Consider the following 22,173-nt stretch of genomic DNA (forward strand, 5'->3'; position numbering starts at 1 on the left):
TGATATCATTTAACCTGAATTAATTGCTATATTACTATTGAATCAAAACCAGAGTGGTAGAGATCCGTTATTCCTGATTCGATTCAAGTGTTATTCTTTTTTCAAAACAACAGTGTTTGACATCATTTATCCTTAAGTCATTGATTGATTATGATTTACTTGTGTCTGATATCATTTGCCCCAAATTCATATTTAAAAAATGCCACAGTTTTTGTTATAATTTTTGCTGAACACATTTTTATATCATCATTCAATCAACACCACTGTGTCTGATATCATTTATCCTGAAATAATTGCTATATTACTTTTGAATCAAGACCAGAGTGTCTGAGATCCTTTATTCCTGATTCGATTTAAATGTTATTCATTTTTCAAAACCACAGTGTTTGACGTCATGTATCCTTAAGTCTATTGATTGATTATGGTTTACTTGTGTCTGATATCATTTGCCCCAAATTCATATTTGACTAATGCCCCCGTTTCTGCTATCATTTATCCTAAATAATGTTCTTTATCATCACTCAATCAATGCCACAGTCTCTGAGATCCTTTATTGCCGATTTGATTCATTATTAATTATTCAACCACAGTGTCTGATATCATTTAATCTGAATTAATTGCTATATTACTATTGAGTCAAAACCAGAGTGGTAGAGATCCGTTATTCCTGATTCGATTCAAGTGTTATTCCTTTTTCAAAACCACAGTGTTTGACGTCATTTATCCTTAAGTTATTAATCGATCATGGTTTACTTGTGTCTGATATCATTTGCCCCAAATTCATATTTAAAAAATGCCACAGTTTTTGTTATACTTTTTGCTGAACACATTTTTATATCATCATTCAATCAACACCACTGTGTCTGATATCATTTATCCTGAACTAATTGCTATATTACTTTTAAATCAAGACCAGAGTGTCTGAGATCCTTTATTCCTGATTCGATTTAAATGTTATTCATTTTTCAAAACCACAGTGTTTGACGTCATTTATCCTTAAGTCACTGATTGATTATGGTTTACTTGTGTCTGATATCATTTGCCCCAAATTCATATTTGACTAATGCCACGGTTTCTGCTATCATTTATCCTAAATAATGTTCTTTATCATCACTCAATCAATGCCACAGTGTCTGAGATCCTTTATTGCCGATTTGATTCATTATTAATTATCCAACCACAGTGTCTGATATCATTTAACCTGAATTAATTGCTATATTACTATTGAGTCAAAACCAGAGTGGTAGAGATCCGTTATTCCTGATTCGATTCAAGTGTTATTCTTTTTTCAAAACCACAGTGTTTGACGTCATTTATCCTTAAGTCTATTGATTGATTATGGTTTACTTGTGTCTGATATCATTTGCCCCAAATCCATATTTAAAAAATGCCCCAGTTTCTGTTATATTTTTTTCCTGAACACATTTTTATATCATCATTCAATCATCACCACTGTGTCTGATACCATTTATCCTGAATTAATTGCTTTATTACTATTGAATCAAGACCAGAGTGTCCCAGATCTGTTATTCTTGATTTGATTAAAGTGTTATAACTTTTTCCAAACCACAGTGTTTGACGTCATTTATCCTTAAGTCACTGATTGATTATGGTTTACTTGTGTCTGATATAATTTGCCCCAAATTCATATTTGACTGATGCCCCCGTTTCTGCTATCATTTATCCTAAATAATGTTCTTTATCATCACTCAATCAATGCCACAGTGTCTGAGATCCTTTATTCCTGAATCAATTCAAATGTTATTCCTTTTTCAAAACCACAGTGTTTGACGTCATTTATCCTTAAGTCATTGATTGATTATCATTTACTTGTGTCTGATATCATTTGCCCCAAATTAATATTTGACTAATGCCACCGCTTCTGCTATCATTTATCCTAAATAATGTTCTTTATCATCACTCAATCAATGCCACAGTGTCTGAGATCCTTTATTGCCGATTCGATTCATTATTAATTATTCAACCACAATGTCTGATATTACTTATCCTGAATTAATTGCTATATTACTTTTGAATCAAGACCAGAGAGTCTGAGATCCTTTATTCCTGATCCGATTCAAGTGTTATTCCTTTTTCAAAACCACAATGTTTGACGTCATTTATCCTTAAGTCATTGATTGATTATGGTTTACTTGTGTCTGATATCATTTGCCCCAAATTCATATTTGACTAATGCCACCGTTTCTGCTATCATTTATCCTAAATTATGTTCTTTATCATCACTCAATCAATGCCACAGTGTCTGAAATCCTTTATTGCCGATTTGATTCATTATTAATTATCCAACCACAGTGTCTGATATCATTTAACCTGAATTAATTGCTATATTACTATTGAATCAAAACCAGAGTGGTAGAGATCCGTTATTCCTGATTCGATTCAAGTGTTATTCCTTTTTCAAAACCACAATGTTTGACGTCATTTATCCTTAAGTCATTGACTGATTATGGTTTACTTGTGTCTGATATCATTTGCCCCAAATTCATATTTGACTAATGCCACCGTTTCTGCTATCATTTATCCTAAATAATGTTCTTTATCATCACTCAATCAATGCCACGGTGTCTGAGATAATTTATTGCTGATTTGATTCATTATTAATTATTCAACCACAGTGTCTGATATTATTTATCCTGAACTAATTGCTATATTACGATTGAATCAAAACCAGAGTGGTAGAGATCTGTTATTCCTGATTCGATTCAAGTGTTATTCCTTTTTCAAAACCACGGTGTTTGACGTCATTTATCCTTAAGTCATTGATTGATTATGGTTTACTTGTGTCTGATATCATTTGCCCCAAATTCATATTTAAAAAATGCCACAGTTTTTGTTATAATTTTTGCTGAACACATTTTTATATCATCATTCAATCAACACCACTGTGTCTGATATCATTTATCCTGAATTAATTGCTATATTACTTTTGAATCAAGACCAGAGTGTCTGAGATCCTTTATTCCTGATTCGATTTAAATGTTATTCATTTTTCAAAACCACAGTGTTTGACATCATTTATCCTTAAGTCATTGATTGATTAAGGTTCACTTGTGTCTGATATCATTTGCCCCAAATTCATATTTGACTAATGCCACCGTTTCTGCTATCATTTATCCAAAATAATGTTTTTATCATCACTCAATCAATGCCACAGTGTCCGAAATCCTTTATTCCCAATTCGATTGATTATTAATTATTCAACCACAATGTCTGATATTACTTATCCTGAATTAATTGCTATATTACTTTTGAATCAACACCAGAGTGTCTGAGATCCTTTATTCCTGATCCGATTCAAGTGTTATTCCTTTTTCAAAACCACAGTGTTTGACGTCATTTATCCTTAAGTCACTGATTGATTATGGTTTGCTTGTGTCTGATATCATTTGCCATAAATTCATATTTGTAAATAATGTTCTTTATCATCACTCAATCAATGCCACAATGTCTGAGATCCTTTATTGCCGATTTGATTCATTATTAAATATCCAACCACAGTGTCTGATATCATTTAACCTGAATTAATTGCTATATTACTATTGAATCAAAACCAGAGTGGTAGAGATCCGTTATTCCTGTTAAACCACAGTGTTTGACATCATTTATCTTGAAGTCATTCATTGATCATGGTTTACTTGTGTCTGATATCATTTGCCATAAATTCATATTTGTGTCTGATATCATACCAAAACAAGTCTATACCAAAATGATTTCATAAGATGTGCTTCTTCCTACTCTTTTTCGGACATACTGAAAGGTGCAAGTGTAAACATGGGATGTTCTTATATGTAGCGAATAAACTAAACTGTTACCACGGCGACGGCATACGCAAACCTCTCGTGAGAGTCGCGGTAACATACACAGAACTTGAGAACACGCCAGGCTTTTGTGCGTGAAATATGCATCTCTTCATTTCTCTGCTATTTTTCTCCGGCCCGGATGATAAATAGCTTATCCGGCGGACCCTCGGCGTGCCCCGGCGCTTCTTAAAGGAACAAAGCCATGATGAATGGATCAATGCCAGCCGTCCGGGGGAAACAGCTCTTCCGGGCCGATAAAAAAGGATTTGCCAATGACAACTGGGGGACGGCACTGACCCGGAGAGTGGGTCTTTGGGGTACGGCCCCCCCCTCAAGAGGGCTCCCGGTGATGGAGCTGGGATCACCATTAGCGGGAAGATTAAGTGGCCCCGGCTTCCTCTGTCTCTTACTTAATTATACATGCAAGTCCTCTGTGTTGGCCTGTGCGGCACCTCAGGAAGAGGCAGGGCTTCTTTGTCTCGGTCGCCACTTTGATTGCTTATTGGCTGTCTCTCCTGACAACCCGCCGGGCACACGCGCCCAACTCCCATTGGCCGAGGTGTCAGGAAAGTTGAAAGATTAAAAAAAAAAAAAAAAGGGGAGAGCGTTGGCGTGTGTATTTAGTTACAGAGGACGACGGGAGGGTGGAGAGAAAAAAATGTCCTTGTCAGGGATGAGAGTCTCTGGAGGTGACACTCAGCTGACAAATATGGCAGCCCTCAAAATAGAGCTGCTTTGAAAACAACGGCTTATGAATAAACAAGAGGAGTCGTGCTAATAAACAAGGCGGTACCGCTCGGGACTGAAAGTGACGGAGATACTTGGTGTGCACTTTGGCTTTCAGACCGACTACGAAAAGTCGGACGAACACACCTAGATTACGCGATTGTGTCAGGATCCGTTGCCCGAATGATGTTTTAATTTAGTTTGACACTCTTAGTTCTGTTTTCAGAACCCCTGGGTTTGTGTGTCTTAGTTGCCATGGGTGCTGATTATTTTCACCTGCCTCTGATTGGTGTTCGGGATGCTCACCTGCTCCCGGGCACTAATCAGAGAGCTATTTATTCCTGCTTTTCGCCACATATATATATATATATATATATATATATATATATATATATATATATATATATATATATATATATATATATATATACATATATATATACACATATGAGTTCTGAGTTCCCCCTATCCCTTGTGGAGGGGAAGACACACAGATCCGGTGGCCATGGATGGGGTGCTGGCTGTCCGGGGTCGGGACCCGGGGTGGACCGCTCGCCTGTATATTGGTTGGGAACATCTCTGCGCTGCTGACCCGTCTCCGCTCGGGATGGTTTCCTGCTGACCCCACTGTGGACTGGACTCTTACTGTTATGCTGGATCCACTATGGACTGGACTCTCACAATATTATGTTAGACCCACTCGACATCCATTGCATTCGGTCTCCCTAGAGGGGGGGGGTTACCCACATATGCGGTCCTCTCCAAGGTTTCTCATAGTCATTCACATCGACGTCCCACTGGGGTGAGTTTTTCCTTGCCCTTATGTGGGCTATACCGAGGATGTCGTTGTGGCTTGTGCAGCCCTTTGATTTAGGGCTATATAAATAAACATTGATTGATTGATTGATTGATTGAATACTACAGAACTCAGCAAGCACATTTGGAACCTCAAAGACAATAATGTTGAATATTCAATAACATGGCAAATTCTTGCATTCAGCACACCTTACAACAGTGGTAATAAAAGATGCAACCCATGCTTAAAAGAGAAACTGTTTATTATATACCGTCCAGACCTGTCATCCCTCAACAAGAGCAGCGAACTTGTATCAGCATGCCGTCACAGACGTAAACACCTCCTAGGTAACACATGAGCCAATCACCACGCCCCTACGCCTGCCTGTACCTACCCGTTCTGCGCCCTATATAAACCATGGTATGTGAATGCTTCTATTAAAATCTCCTGATGATTTTTGTTGTGAGAAATCCTTTAAATTTGTTAGAGAATTGCAGCACTTGTTGCGTGTAAAGAAATACGAAAATAAAAAGGACAAAAATACCCATTAATTTCTTCGTTTTGCACTATTGTAGTGCATTATTTTGTGGGAAATACTACTAAAATAACAGCCATTAAAGATTTTGAACGATTTTGTGATATATTTTAGGACTTTTTTGTGATAAATACTATTTTTTCTAAAGAATAACAGCAATTGAACACTAGCTATTAATTAGAAAATGTTAACTTCTTTATAATGCATTTTTTTGTAAGAATTTGTGCAAACTTGTTAGAGTACAGCAGCCATTTTGATACTTGTTGTTTGGTAAACAAAAGCTATTAGTCTCTTTTCTACTATTATATTATGTTTTTGTAAGAAACACTAATTTGTTCAAGAATAAGAACATTAAACAATAGCTATTAGTTCATCATTCCCTACCATTTTTCAGTTTTTTGTACAAAAATACCCATTTATTTGTTTGTTTCGCACTATTTTAGTACATTATTTTGTGGAAAATACTCCTAAAATAACAGTAATTGAACAATAACTATTGATTTTGTAATAATTTTTGTACTTTTTTGTGATAAATACTATTTTTTCTAAAGAATAACAGCAATTAAACACTAGTTATTAAATTGAAAATTTAACCTACTTTATAATGCATTTTTTATAAGAATTTTTGCTAATTTGTTCAAGTACAGCAGCCATTTTGATACTTGTTGTTTGGTAAACGGAAGCTGTTTGTCTCTTTTCTACTATTATATTACGTTTTTGTAAGAAACACTAATTTGTTCAAGAATAAGAACATTAAACAATAGCTATTAGTTCATCATTTCCTACCATTTTTTCAGTATTTTTGTACCTTTTGCTAGATAAATAATGGTTATTAATTTGCCACTTGGCTACTATTTTATTGTTTTTTGTTGTGAGAAATCCTTCAAATTTGTTAGAGAATTGCAGCACTTGTTGCGTGTAAAGAAATACGAAAATAAAAAGGACAAAAATACCCATTAATTTCTTCGTTTCGCACTATTGTAGTGCATTATTTTGTGGGAACTACTACTAAAATAACAGCCATTAAAGAATTTGAACGATTTTGTGATATCCCCTCATGAAACAGGCCTGTAGAGATGAAGTAGTCTTGTGATTTTTTTTTTCCCACACATATATATATATATATATATATATATATATATATATATATATATATATATATATATATATATGTATATTCCTCACGCACTAATTGACTGAAAGAGCACGCACTTGGCGCGATGATGTCATGTTATCGATGGAAAAATGCATTTTTAGACAATAAGATTTGCCTGAGTGGCTAGAAGACCCCGAGAGTAATAATGGCACTAGCATTTACTTAATTTAAGAATATTTTTCAACATATTGAGAAAAAAGGTCTCATTTTTTTTCTACCAAGAAAAGTGCACTTGTTATTAGTGAGAATAAACTTATTTTAAGGTATTTTTTGGGTTCATTGAGGTTATGTCATGTCTGTGTAATCATGTTTTGTGTTAAGTCATGTTTTTGTTTAGTTATAGGACTCTTTAGTTTCTGGCTTTTCACTCCCTTGTCTTGTTTGCATGATTACCCATTAGTTTCACCTGTTCCACGTTTGGACTCATTGTGCACTCTTGTTTGTCACCATAGCAACCATTAGTTTCCACCTGTCACGTCACGCACCTGTTTCACGTTTTGAGTCACGCACCTGCTTTCACTAATCATGTCCATAGTATTTAAGTTCATTCATTTTCTGTTGTTCGTCCTGACGACATCCCCGTATTCATACCCATGTCACACTCTGTCCACCTCTGCGCACTTCATGTCCATGCCAAGTAAGTTTTGTTTATTATTGCCACAGTTAGTGTTTTTTTTTGTTGTTCATAGTTTTTTGCCCCCGTGCAAGTCTTTTGTTTTCGTTAGTCAAGTTTGTACATCCGCCTTGAGCGCGCCTCTTGTTCCTTTGTTAGTGTAAAATAAATAATGTCTTCACCTTCACACCATGTCTGGTCCAAATGTTCATTTGCACCTCGGGAGAACAAACCAAGCCAAAGTCCAAGTCGTGACAGGTTAGCTAATTTTACTTGTTTTGGAAAGTCTTGACAAGCCATATTTTCTTGTTCTATTGGCAGATAATTTTCATTAGTTCAAGTAAAATATCCCTATTTTTTGTATTTTTTTTCTTGTTTTATTGGCAGATAATTTTCCTTAGTTCAAGTAAAATACCCCTCATTTTTGTATTTTTTTTTTTCTTGTTTTTGAACACTGACTGTTTGCAGTGTGCTAAACAGCGTGCGACAACATAACTGTATTTACTGTTCAACACAAAATAAGCTTCATAATGAACTGATCTCAGTGCTGCTGGAACCCCCAACCCTAATCCAGGCATCAACCGTGTTGACAAGTAAGCTACGCCCTCTAAAGTCACAGGAAAATACTTACTTTCCCTGATTTGAGAAGGCAAGGGAAGACTTTTAAGATCGGGTTGCGTAGAGGACAGAGTCAATAATTCATCCGGCAGCTTCAGTGTGCTCATCATGTTTTAAGAACAGCACCGGAGATGTTGTTAATATGTAATGGCACTGCCGAGATGCTTTCCCGGGGCTCGGAGAAATCAACATTTATGTCCTGAGGCAAACTCCAAGCGGGTGTTTTCAAGGGAATCGTTAGCGGGTTAAACGCAAATCAATAGGTGAGGTCTCCATTGCCTAATCCAGTTGATGATAACCAGTACAAGTGACCACTAAAAAGAGAGAGTCTTTACTGGAAGGTGTCGAGTCTGTTTACGAGACAATTTGTCATTAACAATAAGTAGAAACTGTTTTAGAAGGGTCAGGCATGGGGGGAATTTTTTTTTTTAGATGCGGACCAAGCTCTGGCACTGAGCATTCAGGGAGCGGACTGCCACAATCAGACAGTCCGATACCCCATACTCTCAGAGCACTCCCCACAGGACTTCCCGAGGGACACGGTCGAATGCCTTCTCCAAGTCCACAAAACACATGTAGACTGGTTGGGCAAACCCCCATGCACCCTCAAGGACCCTGCCGAGAGTATAGAGCTGGTCCACAGTTCCACGACCAGGACGAAAACCACACTGTTCCTCCTGAATCCGACTATCCGGCGTAGCCTCCTTTCCAGTACACCTGAATAGACCTTACCGGGAAGGCTGAGGAGTGTGATCCCACGATAGTTAGAACACACCCTCCGGTTCCCCTTCTTAAAGAGAGGAACCACCACCCCGGTCTGCCAATCCAGAGGTACCGCCCCCGATGTCCACGCGATGCTGCAGAGTCTTGTCAACCAAGACAGCCCCACAGCATCCAGAGCCTTAAGGAACTCCGGGCGGGACTCATCTACCCCCGGGGCCTTGCCACCGAGGAGCTTTTTAACTACCTCAGCAACCTCAGCCCCAGAAATAGGAGAGCCCACCACAGACTCCCCAGGCACTGCTTCCTCATAGAAAGACGTGTTGGTGGGATTGAGGATGTCTTCGAAGTATTCCCTCCACTTATCCACAACATCCGCAGTCGAGGTCAGCAGAACACTGCACTGCTTCCCCTTCCTGAGGCGGCGGATGGTGGTCCAGAATTGCTTCGAAGCCGTCCGGAAGTCGTTTTCCATGGCTTCCCCGAACTCCTCCCATGTCCGAGTTTTTGCCTCTGCGACCGCTGAAGCCGCACACCGCTTGGCCTGTCGGTACCTGTCCTCTGCCTCAGGAGACCTATGAGCCAAAATAACCCGATAGGACTCCTTCTTCAGCTTAACGGCATCCCTCACCGCCGGTGTCCACCAACGGGTTCTAGGATTACCGCCACGACAAGCACCAACTACCTTGCGGCCACAGCTCCAATCAGCCGCCTCGACAATAGAGGCGCGGAACATGGTCCATTCGGACTTAATGACCAGCACCTCCCTCGTGACATGTTCAAAGTTCTTCCGGAGGAACTCATCTACCCCCGGGGCCTTGCCACCGAGGAGCTTTTTAACTACCTCAGCAACCTCAGCCCCAGAAATAGGAGAGCCCACCACAGACTCCCCAGGCACTGCTTCCTCATAGGAAGACGTGTTGGTGGGATTGAGGAGGTCTTCGAAGTATTCCCTCCACTTATCCACAACATCCGCAGTCGAGGTCAGCAGAACACTGCACTGCTTCCCCTTCCTGAGGCGGCGGATGGTGGTCCAGAATTGCTTCGAAGCCGTCCGGAAGTCGTTTTCCATGGCTTCCCCGAACTCCTCCCATGTCCGAGTTTTTGCCTCTGCGACCGCTGAAGCCGCACACCGCTTGGCCTGTCGGTACCTGTCCGCTGCCTCAGGAGTCCTATGAGCCAAAAGAACCCGATAGGACTCCTTCTTCAGCTTGACGGCATCCCTCACCGCCGGTGTCCACCAACGGGTTCTAGGATTACCGCCACGACAAGCACCAACTACCTTGCGGCCACAGCTCCAATCAGCCGCCTCGACAATAGAGGCGCGGAACATGGTCCGTTCGGACTTAATGACCAGCACCTCCCTCGTGAGATGTTCAAAGTTCTTCCGGAGGTGGGATTTGAAACTCTCTCTGACAGGAGACTCTGCCAGACGTTCCCAGCAAACCCTCACAATGCGTTTGGGCCTGCCAGGTCTGTCCGGCATCCCCCCCCACCATCGCAGCCACCAGGTGGTGATCGGTAGAAAGCTCTGCCCCTCTCTTCACCCGAGTGTCCAAAACATGAGGCCGCAAATCCAATGACACAACTACAAAGTCGATCATGGAACTGCGGCCTAGGGTGTCCTGGTGCCAAGTGCACATATGGACACCCTTATGTTTGAACATGGTGTTCGTTATGGACAATCTGTGATGGGCACAAAAGTCCAATAACAAAACACTGGGGAGAGCTGTTCTCAGAGCTCTGTGTCCAAACACATTAATGGAGAGGCAAAGGGAAGGAAAAACTGTACTCAGAAAAAGTGTACAAGCGATAGGGATCACCGCGCCCTGGTCAAGATTGTGAAAAAAAAACCATTCAAAAATGTGGGGGAGATTCAGAAGGAGTGGACAGCTGCTGGAGTCAGTGCTTCAAGATCCACCACCAAGAGACGCTTGAAAGACATGGGTTTCCACTGCCGCATACCTCGTGTCGAGCCACTGTTGACCAAGAAACAGCGCGGAAAGCGTCTCACCTGGGCTAAGGAAAAAAAGAGCTGGACTGCTGCTGAGTGGTCCAAAGTCATGTTTTCTGACGAAAGCAAATTTTGCATTTCCTTTGGAAATCGAGGTCCCAGAGTCTGGAGGAAGACAGGAGAGGCACAGGATCCACGTTGCCTGAAGTCTAGTGTAAAGTTTCCACCATCAGTGATGGTTTGGGGTGCCATGTCATCTGCTGGTGTCGGTCCACTCTGTTTCCTGAGATCCAGGGTCAACGCAGCCGTCTACCAGCAAGTTTTAGAGCACTTCATGCTTCCTGCTGCTGACCTGCTCTATGGAGATGGAGATTTCAAGTTCCAACAGGACTTGGCGCCTGCACACAGCGCAAAATCTACCCGTGCCTGGTTTACGGACCATGGTATTTCTGTTCTAAATTGGCCCGCCAACTCCCCTGACCTTAGCCCCATAGAAAATCTGTGGGGTATTGTGAAAAGGAAGATGCAGAATGCCAGACCCAAAAACGCAGAAGAGTTGAAGGCCACTATCAGAGCAACCTGGGCTCTCATAACACCTGAGCAGTGCCAGAAACTCATCGACTCCATGCCACGCCGCATTAACGCAGTAATTGAGGCAAAAGGAGCTCCAACCAAGTATTGAGTATTGTACATGCTCATATTTTTCATTTTCATACTTTTCAGTTGGCCAACATTTCTAAAAATCCCTTTTTTGTATTAGCCTTAAGTAATATTCTAATTTTGTGACACACGGAATTTTGGATTTTTCATTTGTTGCCACTTCAAATCATCAAAATGAAATGAAATAAACATTTGAATGCATCAGTCTGTGTGCAATGAATAAATATAATGTACAAGTTACACCTTTTGAATGCAATTACTGAAATAAATCAAGTTTTTCAAAATGTTCTGATTTACTGGCTTTTACCTGTATAAGTGACTTATAGTCCGAGAAATATGGTATCTTATTTTATTATTATTTTTTAAAAAGGACTATAAATTAGGCATAATAATGTTTTAATTCCACGACTGTATATATCGGTATCGGTTGATATCGGTATCGGTAATTAAGAGTTGGACAATATCGGAATATCGGCAAAAAAAGCCATTATCGGACATCCCTACTTGATATAGCATTTACTACATGTTGATCTTGACAGATCTGACTTTTTTTAGGCAACGGCGGGCATCGAGAAGCGGGTGTGCGTGTTCCCCCATCCACATTTGCTCTCACGTCGCTTTTAAGACCTTTTTAATCAATAATCAACTGTTTGCCATTTCCCGACCCAGACGAGGCCGTGTTTGGTTTTCCCACTAAAAGGAAAGTTTGCAAAACTTACAAGCCTGCAGAAGATGTTTTTTTTTTTTTTTTCCCTGCATGGAAGTCCCTCTAAATATTGAGAGGTTAACGAAGGCATGATAAAACACTATGTAGTCCTGCATTAACATTTATGGCCAAAAGCCATCTATTATTTAGCATAATTTTGGGAATGATGAGCTGAGAGTGACATTAATGGCAGACACACGATTGATATATTTGGACTCGGGCACGCAGAAGCACGCGCACACTCCCTTTATCCGCAGGTGAAAAATAACGACTTTTAATTCACGGTTCTAATTATTTACATAATTCACCGGCTGATTATCACATGGCGCCGTGTAATTTACACTCCGTCGAGCGGATCCGGCTCCCGTCGGCTGACTTTAATATTTATTGTCATTAAAAAAAAAAATCAAAGTTGGCAAAGCTCATTTGCGGCGAGGACTAATCAGCGTCTGACTGCCATCGTCAAACACAAACACCGCTCTGGAAGCCGGCGGAGAGGAATCAATAGGGGGAGAAAATCAATTAGAATGTGTTTGCATGTATGGATCGACATCTCGGATCATCACGTCTATTGATCCTGGCCCGCTGTGATCTTCATGAAGCCCATTTGCTCCGTGGAAAGTTTGCACATGCAGCCAATACGTTGTTCTTTCCGCCCCCCCCCAGCCTCCATCCTGCAGGTTTGCATAATAAACAACAAAAGGGCCTTAAAGAACACCGTATTTTACGGACCATAGGGCAATGAATAGTCTATTTTCGAGCTTTTTTTCATATATAAGGCGCACCGGAGTATAAGGCACATTAAAGGCCTACTGAAACCCACTACTACCGACCACGCAGTCTTCCATCCATCCATCCATCTTCTTCCGCTTATCCGAAGTCGGGTCGCGGGGGCAGCAGCTTAAGCAGGGAAGCCCAGACTTCCCTCTCCCCAGCCACTTCGTCCAGCTCCTCCCGAGGGATCCCGAGGCGTTCCCAGGCCAGCCGGGAGAGATAGTCTTCCCAGCGTGTCCTGGGTCTTCCCCGTGGCCTCCTACCGGTCGGACATGCCCGAAACACCTTCCTAGGGAGGCGTTCGGGTGGCATCCTGACCAGATGCCCGAACCACCCCATCTGGCTCCTCTCGATGTGGAGGAGCAGCGGCTTTACTTTGAGCTCCCCGCGGATGACAGAGCTTCTCACCCTATCTCTCAGGGAGAGCCCCGCCACTCGGCGGAGGAAACTCATTTCGGCCGCTTGTACCCGTGATCTTGTCCTTTCGGTCATAACCCAAAGCTCATGACCATAGGTGAGGATGGGAACGTAGATCGACCGGTAAATCGAGAGCTTTGCCTTCCGGCTCAGCTCCTTCTTCACCACAACGGATCGATACAGCGTCCGCATTACTGAAGACGCCGCACCGATCCGCCTGTCGATCTCACGATCCACTCTTCCCCCACTCGTGAAAAAGACTCCGAGGTACTTGAACTCCTCCACTTGGGGCAAGATCTCCTCCCCAACCCGGAGATGGCACTCCACCCTTTTCCGGGAGAGAACCATGGACTCGGACTTGGAGGTGCTGATTCCCATCCCAGTCGCTTCACACTCAGCTGCGAACCGATCCAGTGAGAGCTGAAGATCTTGGCCGGAGGAAGCCATCAGGACCACATCATCTGCAAATAGCAGAGACCTAATCCTGCATCCACCAAACCAGATACCCTCAACTCCCTGACTGCGCCTAGAAATTCTGTCCATAAAGGTTATGAACAGAATCGGTGACAAAGGGCAGCCTTGGCGGAGTCCAACCCTCACTGGAAACGTGTCCGACTTACTGCCGGCAATGCGGACCAAGCTCTGACACTGAGCATACAGGGAGCGGACCGCCAAAATCAGACAGTCCGATACCTCATACTCTCTGAGCACTCCCCACAGGACTTCCCGGGGTACACGGTCGAATGCCTTCTCCAAGTCCACAAAACACATGTAGACTGGTTGGGCAAACTCCCATGCACCCTCAAGGACCCTGCCGAGAGTATAGAGCTGGTCCACAGTTCCACGACCAGGACGAAAACCACGCTGTTCCTCCTGAATCCGAGGTTCGACTATCCAGCGTAGCCTCCTCTCCAGTACACCTGAATAGACCTTACCGGGAAGGCTGAGGAGTGTGATCCCAGGATAGTTGGAACACACCCTCCGGTTCCCCTTCTTAAAGAGAGGAACCACCACCCCGGTCTGCCAATCCAGAGGTACCGCCCCCGATGTCCACGCGATGTTGCAGAGTCTTGTCAACCAAGACAGCCCCACAACATCCAGAGCCTTAAGGAACTCCGGGCGGATCTCATCCACCCCCGGGGCCTTGCCACCAAGGAGCTTTTTAACTACCTCAGCAACCTCAGCCCCAGCAATAGGAGAGCCCACCACAGCCTCCCCAGGCCCTGCTTCCTCATAGGAAGACGTGCTGGTAGGTAGCTCCGAGAAACGAGAAAGAGCCATCAATCTGTCAATCCTTTCCGTGTCCGGGCCAGGTAAGGTTCCCCGTGTTGAGGCGATGAAAGACGCAGCAAGCTGCGAGAACTAATGTGAATTGCAGGGCACATACTTCGAAGACCACGCAGTCTTATAGTTTATATATCAATGATGAAATCTTAACATTGCAACACATGCCAATACGGCCGGGTTAGCTTACTAAAGTGCAATTTTAAATTCCGCGCGGAATATCCTGCTGAAAACCTCTCGGTATGATGACGCCTGCGCGCGACGTCACGGATTGTAGAGGACATTTTGGGACAGCATGGTGGCCAGCTATTAAGTCGTCTGTTTTCATCGCAAAAATTCCACAGTGTTCTGGACATCTGTGTTGGTGAATATTTTGCAATTTGTTCAATGAACAATGGAGACAGCAAAGAAGAAAGCTGTAGGTGGGAAGCGGAGTATTGCGGGCGGCTGCAGCAACACAAACACAGCCGGTGTTTCATTGTTTACATTCCCGGAAGATGACAGTCAAGCAATAGACTGCAACAGAGGCTATATTTTTTGCGAAGATTAAGATTGTACGGCGTAAGCAGCCACATCATGATGATTTTCTACCGTGCCATTGTAGAGAGCATCATTAGATACGGGATCACCTCATGGTTTGGCAACCTAACCGTTAAGCTAAAAAGCAAACTGGCCGGCATGCATAAAACGGCAATGAAAATCGTAGGGAGGAAAGAATATGAGCCTATACAGAGCATCTATGAGCAGGCAGTTAGGAAAAAAGCTAAGAAAATGATTTCCAACTCACAACACCCACTCTTTCCTGAATATGGAACCCTGCCATCAGGGAGAAGACTCCGGGTCCCACTATGCAAATCTAACCGCCTTAAATTATCATTTGTCCCAGCCTCCATTAAGCTGACCAACAATGTGCAATAGAATTTTAATACATAGGTTAGCACTTTTTTAGCACATAGCACTTTAGCACATAGCACTTTAGAACTAAGCACTTTAGCACACAGCACTTTATCCATGAGCTCTAGTGCAATGCACATTGGTACTTTATCTTTATCTCCATACTGTAGATTTTATGCCTACATCAAAGTGCCACCTATGTCTATCAAGCTCCATGTTCTGATGTTTAAATGTTAGTTGTATGGTTGTGGTTGTGTCTGTGCTTGTGTTTTTGTTCTGTTGTTTGTGGGTATGTTAAGAAAGCAATGATGCACTGTGCCCAAGACAAATTTCCCCGCGGGGACAATAAAGTTGAACCTTGAAGCTTTACCATTGGCCTGTGGAGAACTGGGACAACAGAGGCTCTTACCAGGAGGACTTTGAGTTGGATGCGCAGACGCGGTACCGTGAGTACGCATGCAGCTGCGGCCTCCAAACATTTGGTCGCTTGCCCGTACGTGCGTGCCGCTATGTGCATGTCACGTACGTAACTTTGGGGACTTTGGGGAAATATATGTGCTGTATGAACTTTGGGGAGGTGAACGGTACTGTGGGCTGTGTTGTGCAGGTGTTTGAGTTGTATTGGCGGGTTATATGGACGGGAGGGGGGAGGTGTTTGTTATGCGGGATTAATTTGTGGCATATTAAATATAAGCTCGGTTATGTTGTGGCTAATAGAGTATATATATGTCTTGTGTTTATTTACTGTTTTAGTCATTCCCAGCTGAATATCAGGTCCCACCCGCCTCTCACAGCATCTTTCCTATCTGAATCGCTCCCACTGCCCTCTAGTCCTTCACTCTCACTTTCCTCAGCAAAAATATGGCAATATCGCAAAATGATCAAGTATGACACATAGAATGGACCTGCTATTCCCGTTTAAATAAGAAAATCGCATTTCAGTAGGCCTTTAAAGGAGTCATATTATTATCATTTTTTTTCTAAATGTAAAAGACTTCCTTGTGGTCTACATAACATGTGATGGTAGTTCTTTGGTCAAAATGTTGCATGGATTATGTTTTACAGATCATCTTCAAGCCACTTTCTTGTGGCTTGTGCAGTCCCTTGAGACACTCGTGGTTTAGGGCTATACAAGTAAACATTGATTGATTGATTGATTGAGTCTTATTTGGCAGCGTCTTGTCCCCGTCATCTTTGTTGTAGCGGTGTAGCGTGCAAGGACGGGAGTGGAAGAAGTGTCAAAAAGATGGCGCTAACTGTTTTAATGACATTCAGACTTTACTTCAATCAATAACGGAGCAGCATCTCCTCATCCGGAAACAACAACAAGGCCCCGTGAAAAACCGTCCGACCGGAACTCCCTAACAACTAAAGTTCCTTGGGTGAATAATGTAAACTCACTACACCGGTATGTTTTTAGGCGCTTTCGCAGCGAATTTACTGACAGATATAAGAAATAACTTTGCACTACTTTATATTAAAAATGGCAACAGCGGAGGATGAATGTCCCAAAACAAGAAAATAGAGAAAAAGAAGAAGCTTATCGACTACGGTGTTGGTATGGGCTACAAAGGCGGATGCGCGCAATTTTACAGGATTTATGCAGATCCCAAATACAGATCAGCAGGTACCAGAAGATAAGAAAAGTAGCTTTTGCATAATATTGTGAAACAAAACGGCAAATAATATGTCTTACCTAATACGCACACCATAATAATACTCCTACGTTGAAGCACAGTACAATCCATCAAGCGGTGCGGCTTCATAGCTTACCAAAGTCGTACTAAAACATTTTGATAGATTTTTGAGCGCCGTGTGTAATGTTCTATATTTTCAATGGAACTTATACAATGTAGGTGTCATGACTTGGTCCTGGGTGTTTGCTTTTCCGGAATGCAACGGAAAGTTGGCTCGGGCGAGACGGGAATGTGAGTACATATTTATTTAATATTATCAAAAAAAGTACAGACGAAAAGCGCGCACAGTGGCGGAGAACAAACTATGAAACCAAAAGACTATAGCATTAATAAACAAAAACTTACCTGGCATGGACTAAAAGGAGCAGCGTGAACGATGGACATGAAATCAAGTGTCAGGAATGTGCAGAGCATAATTGTGGGATGTCACCAGAAAGACAAACTGAAAACAATGAACTTAAATACTACAGACATGATTAACGAAAACAGGTGCGTGACTCAAAACGTGAAACCGGTGCGTGACGTGACAGGTGAAAAACTAATGGGTTGCTATGGTGACAAACAAGAGTGCACAATGAGTCCAAACGTGGAACAGGTGAAACTAATGGGCAATCATGGAAACAAGACAAGGGAGTGAAAAGCCAGAAACTAAAGAGTCCAATAACTAAACAAAACAAAACATGACTAAAACAAAACATGATTACACAGACATGACAGTAGGTGTTGTTTTACTTGAGTTATATTGCAGTCTGCGCGTATCTCTTATGTGTGACTGCCATCTACTGGTCACACTTATCATTACACTATGTACCAAATACAATTGCTTGAAGGTCGGTAAGCAAAACCAGAATTATTCCGTACATTAGGTGCATCGGGGTTATAAGGAGTGCTGTCGAGTTTTGAGAAGAAAAAAAAAGATTATGGACTGGAAAATACGGTACATATTTTGGCATATATTCTGGCAGGCCCAAACGCATTGTGAGGGTTTGCTGGGAACGTCTGGCAGAGTCTCCTGTCAGAGAGAGTTTCAATTCCCACCTCCGGAAGAACTTTGAACATGTCACGAGGGAGGTGCTGGACATTGAGTCCGAATGGACCATGTTCCGCGCCTCTATTGTCGAGGCGGCTGATTGGAGCTGTGGCCGCAAGGTAGTTGGTGCTTGTCGTGGCGGTCATCCTAGAACCCGTTGGTGGACACCGGCGGTGAGGGATGCCGTCAAGCTGAAGAAGGAGTCCTATCGGGTTCTTTTGGCTCATAGGACTCCTGAGGCAGCGGACAAGTACCGACAGGCCAAGCGGTGTGCGGCTTCAGCGGTCGCAGAGGCAAAAACTCGGACATGGGAGGAGTTCGGTGAGGCCATGGAAAACGACTTCCGGACGGCTTCGAAGCAATTCTGGACCACCATCCGCCGCCTCAGGAAGGGGAAGCAGTGCACTATCAACACCGTGTATGGCGAGGATGGTGTTCTGCTGACCTCGACTGCGGATGTTGTGGATCGGTGGAGGGAATACTTCGAAGACCTCCTCAATCCCACCAACACGTCTTCCTATGAGGAAGCAGTGCCTGGGGAGCCTGTGGTGGGTTCTCCTATTTCTGGGGCTGAGGTTGCTGAGGTAGTTAAAAAGCTCCTCGGTGGCAAGGCCCCGGGGGTAGATGAGACCCGCCCGGAGTTCCTTAAGGCTCTGGATGCTGTGGGGCTGTCTTGGTTGACAAGACTCTGCAGCATCGCGTGGACATCGAGGGCGGTGCCACTGGATTGGCAGACCGGGGTGGTGGTTCCTCTCTTTAAGAGAGATAGGGTGAGAAGCTCTGCCATCCGGGAGGAGCTCAAAGTAAAGCCGCTGCTCCTCCACATCGAGAGGAGCCAGATGAGGTGATTCGGGCATCTGGATAGGATGCCACCCGAACGCCTCCCTAGGGAGGTGTTTAGGGCACGTCCGACCGGTAGGAGGCCGCGGGGAAGACCCAGGACACGTTGGGAAGACTATGTCTCTCGACTGGCTTGGGAACGCCTCGGGGTCCCACAGGAAGAGCTGGACGAAGTGGCTGGGGAGAGGGAAGTCTGGGCTTCCCTGCTTAGGCTGCTGCCCCCGCGACCCGACCTCGGATAAGCGGAAGAAGATGGATGGATGGATGGATGAAGAAAAAAGATTATGGACTGGAAAATACGGTACATATTTTCCGTCAACAAATGACGGACGAGCCCTTCAGGATCGGCCGCCCCCGATAAGAAAAGAAGTGAAGTTTTAGATATGCAACTCAGTCAGGCGACTCAATAACTCGATTAACTGCTCAGTGGCCTAGTGGTTAGAGTTGAGGTAGGTTGTGAGTTCAAACTCCGGCCGAGTCATACCAAAGACTATAAAAATGGGAGCCATTACCTCGCTGCTTGGCACTCAGCATCAAGGGTTGGAATTGGGGGTTAAATCACTAAAAATTATTCCCGGGCGCGGCCACCGCTGCTGCTCACTGCTCCCCTCAGGGGATGGGTCAAATGCAGAGGACAAATTTCACCACACCTAGTGTGTGTGTGTGACAATCATTGCTACTTTAACTTTAATTATAAATAATGCAGGAACGCATGGAATTACCGGAGTCGGGCGCGCCGCACCCGTCTCGTGCTCCGCTGACTGATGACCTTGGCGGATAAAGTCGCAGAGCGCCGGACACGCCCCCTGACGACACCCCGCCGCCCCCCTTCTCCCTGTTTACCACAGGCTCTGGTCGGGGGCTAATTTGCCATAGCTCGCTTGGCTTGCCATAATTGCTCCGTCACTGTCAGTCCTTGAAAGGCCTTCTCGCCGTACAATTTGGACACAATTACTGTCCGTTTACCGGTGGCCGTTAAGGCCATCACACCACCCTCCCCACCCCCCACTCGACGACCCCCCCTGCCCCTCAACCCTTAAAAAACTCCTGCTGGCTAGAATGTGCCACGGCTCATCAAACGCGGATGCGGCCCATTAATGAACACTGTTAGCATTTCTCTTCAATTTCTCCTGCCTCTAATAAACATGCAGTGTTCCATGAAGGAGCATCGCCATCCTCGTGACGGGATATTTATTGGCGAGGGCGGGGGCAACGTCACATCTCTTTCTAAATGTACAGTATCTCACAAACGCCTCGTATTCCCGCAACCCGTTTATGAAGACTTATCTCCATTTGCCTTGTTTTGAGTAAATCAATGTTTTTCAACCAGCCATCCTGCTGATGTGGCTTGCAGTTGAATCGTTTCTGTCAAGACTCGGTCTTTGAGGTTTGTTTTTTCCGGAAGGCAACGGAAAATTGGCGCGGGCAAGACGTGAGTGTGAGTACGTGTTTAATAATTCAACTCGAAAGGCTCAAAAAGGTATAAACAAAAGGCGCGCACAAAGGCGAAAACTATGAACAAGAAACAAAAACTGACTTGGCATGGAACTGTGAACATGACATGAAGAAGTGTGATCATAAAGTGTGCAGAGCATAAATGTGATGTCGCCAGGCTGACCAACAGAAAATGAAAAGCTTAAAGGGGAACATTATCACCAGACTTATGTAAGCGTCAATATATACCTTGATGTTGCAGAAAAAAGACCATATATTTTTTTAACCGATATCCGAACTCTAAATTGGTGAATTTTGGCGAATTAAACGCCTTTCTATTATTCGCTCCGAGAGCGAATAATTGTGACGTCACATCGGGAAGCAATCCGCCATTTTCTCACTTTCGTCGGAGTGTTATCGGAGGGTGTAACAACACGAACAGGGACGGATTCAAGTTGCACCAGTGGCCCAAAGATGCCAAAGTGGCAAGAAATTGGACGAAATTTGTTCAAAATACGAGGCTGTGGGGAAAGCCGACGAAAATGGTCAGTCGTCTGTTCCGCACACTTTACCGACGAAAGCTATGCTACGACAGAGATGGCAAGAATGTGTGGATATCCTGCGACACTCAAAGCAGATGCATTTCCAACCATAAAGTCAAAGAAATCTGCCGCCAGACCCCCGTTGAATCTGCCGGAGTGTGTGAGCTATTCAGGGACAAAGGGCCTCGGTAGCACGGCAAGCAATGGCGGCAGTTTGTTCCCGCAGACGAGCGAGCTAAACCCCCTGGATGTCTTGCCTCACACCGTCCCTTATGCCACCGAAGATGATCAAGAGAAGAATATCGACCGTGGCTTCCCTGGCCTGCTGACATCAACTCCAAAACTGGACAGATCAGCTTTCAGGAAAAGAGAGCGGATGAGGGTATGTCTACAGAATATATTAATTGATGAAAACTTTATTCAATACTAGCGGTTTTACGTAAATTATTATACATAAACTGTGTTTACCAATAATTTAGCTTAAAAACATTTATTTTTTTCAATCATTCGAGTACATTCGGGTAGTCTTGTGTAATGCAGTATTTTGTGTCTATTTAGGTATGGTTAACCTGAGTGCTGAAATCGTGGAAAAATATATGTTTTTAGCGCGTCCCGGAAGAGTTAGTGCAAAAACCACACTGTTCCTGTAGCCTCCTCTCCAGTACACCTGAATAGACATGTTTTCAGTTACAAACCCCGTTTCCATATGAGTTGGGAAATTGTGTTAGATGTAAATATAAACGGAATACAATGATTTGCAAATCCTTTTCAACCCATTTTCAATTGAATGCACAACAAAGACAACATATTTGATGTTCAAACTCATAAACTTTATATATTTTTTTGCAAATAACAATGAACTTACAATTGCATGGCTTCAACACGTGCCAAAGTAGTTGGGAAAGAGCATGTTCACCACTGTGTTCCATCGCCTTTCCTTTTAACAACACTCAGTA

Source organism: Nerophis lumbriciformis, linkage group LG05 (genome assembly GCF_033978685.3).
Source record: "Nerophis lumbriciformis linkage group LG05, RoL_Nlum_v2.1, whole genome shotgun sequence".
Taxonomy (NCBI): Eukaryota; Metazoa; Chordata; class Actinopteri; order Syngnathiformes; family Syngnathidae; genus Nerophis; species Nerophis lumbriciformis.